This window comes from Cupressus sempervirens, chromosome 7 (genome assembly GCF_028749045.1).
Source record: "Cupressus sempervirens isolate cs-2001-9-10 chromosome 7, ASM2874904v1, whole genome shotgun sequence".
Lineage (NCBI taxonomy): Eukaryota > Viridiplantae > Streptophyta > Pinopsida > Cupressales > Cupressaceae > Cupressus > Cupressus sempervirens.
The window spans coordinates 312,961,399-312,963,760 of NC_143124.1; the positions used below are offsets into that span (position 1 = coordinate 312,961,399).

At 35.0% G+C, this 2,362-nt stretch overlaps 1 pseudogene; it reads left to right on the forward strand.

Annotated features, from left to right (window-relative positions):
• The first annotated feature begins 1,201 nt into the window (after positions 1-1,201).
• LOC149546668 (calcium-dependent mitochondrial ATP-magnesium/phosphate carrier protein 3 pseudogene) lies at positions 1,202-1,933 on the forward strand (annotated as a pseudogene).
• Positions 1,934-2,362: the final 429 nt, after the last annotated feature.

Below are 2,362 nucleotides of genomic sequence, written 5' to 3' on the forward strand. Positions count from 1 at the left end.
ATTATTGTTTTGATTTACCAAGATTTTATAGACAATTTTTTTGAGGTACTGATTTTCTACTATGGTTTTCTCTTTATCTTGTGTTAAATTGAAGACTGGTTACAATTTCTTGGCATTCATGACTTTTTCATCAAATGAAGAGGCAAGAAAAATGACGTGTGGACTCTATCATTTCATTTAAAGTTATTAGTTAGATAAATCATATGGCAGGTGTGACTCAAGTCTTTTGTTTTATATTGATTTATGCTTGCCTATCTTTGATAAGTGGTAGTTTTGCTACTGTGATGAATTCTTTAACTTTTTCTCCTGGAAGCAGGTACATTACTAAGGTCCTGAGAAAGTGCATTCTTTGAGAGGTTGAGTATTTAATTAGTATTTATTAAAAAGTGGTCCTTAGAAGCTAGGTAAGAAATCAAGGTCAAGCATATTAAGTGTTTGAAGTTTCACCTTTCTTTTAGTTACCGATGAAGGTGAGCAAGATTTATGATTTATCGTACACTGGCTTCACCTCTACAAAGGGATGACATTGTAGTCATCACTGCTATGATAATGGTGAGTGAGATATATGGTCATTTATCTGTCATCTACTGGTCAGACCACTGTAAAGGGGCAGTGATGTAGGCATTATTATCATGAAAACTATTAAAGTATCATACCAGTATATTCGGCTTTATTCTATGTTAACCAAAATCGTGGTTCTGTCTATAGGTTTATTCCGTTGCAGAATGTATAAATAAAGGATATTATTTTTTATTCTGTCTCAATTTTTACAGCCCTCACGATTTTGAAAAATATAACTAATAATACTGTATGTGAGCTATTTGTCACGGGGATGCTTTTGAATGTGATTCCTTATGGTTAAGGTTTCTTTGACGTGGATATTGTTGATTTAAAGATTTACAGGAATGATTTATTTTTATGCTACTAAACAGTCTGTGTTACAGTCTTGTATGAAGTATGTAACTTTGTCATCCCCTAAGATAGGCTGGTCAACTCTATATACCACTACTATGAACTTTGACATTCTATATATGATCTTGCCTTTCATCTGCCAGCTGGGTATTTAATTTATAATTTAGTCCTTCCTTATTTTGGAGTTTCCAGTTTCAAAATAAATGGAGAAATGGAGAAATTGAATTTTGATGCATCTTGATTTGTTTTTATTTTTAATTTTTCTTGTTCACTTTTTTCAAGCATTGTAATGAGTGACAAGGATCTTTTTCATTTTCTGGAGCACATCGACAAGGATAAAAATTGGAATTATAACATTTGAATAATGGAGCGATTTTCTGCTTCCGTATCCTCACGAAGCTACTATACAAAACATATATCAATATTAGGAAATATTTGGCCCCATTGATATTGGGGAACAAGCACCGATTCCTGAAGGTATTAGCAAGCGCATTCATGCAACCAAATATCTTATCACTGGAGAAGTGACTGGAGCCTTATCTCGAATAGTAACTGCTCCTCTTGATCGCCTGAAGGTAAAGCTGCCATTGCAGACATCAGGTGCTCATGTTGGTCCAGCTATGAAGGAGATATTTAGAGAAGGTGATGTATTGGGTTTTTCTTGAGGGAATGGGATCAATGTTCTTAAAGTAGCACCAGAATCTGCAATTGGTACTTTGGTGGCCCTTTTGTTGGTGGTACAGCTGGTGCTATTACTCAGACTGTAACTTATCCAATGGATTTAGTGAAAACACACTTGCAAACGTACACCAGTGAGGGTAGTAAAATTCCAAGGTTGCCAAAGCTATTGAAGGACATATGGGTTCATGAAGGTCCTAGAGCATTCTACAGAGGGCTTCTTCCATCTATTCTTGGGATAATACCATACACATGCATTGATCTTGCAGCTTATGAAACACTTAAAAATATGTCAGAAAAATATATACTCAAAGATTCAGGTCAGAGCCATAACTTTCAATGATACTACTAAGGACTAAATCCAATGCATGTTTTGCAAATTAATGCAGGAGAAACCTTTTTTTTGACATCTTATGGGAACTTTAGCTCACTAGTATAAATCATAGTTATCTGGGAAGAGGTATAGGTATCAAGATAGACAGGGATGGGGATGCCATTTAAGTTAGGGTACGTGATTACGTGCATTGGGATACAATTATATTCTGTATAAATATGGTTACCAGCAATTCTGGGTATGGGGACTAGGATGCAGTCCATGTTCCTACTATGTAGTTTCCTAATAACTATGGCCTTCCACTAAAACTACCATTTTATGTGATGCCTTCTTCTTAAAGTCTACAAATGCTTAGAATTTGAGCTTTTCTGAACTTCTCAATTTTTCATTGACATTCATTCCAGCATGTCTTTGATGCTTTTCTTATAACGAGTCTTA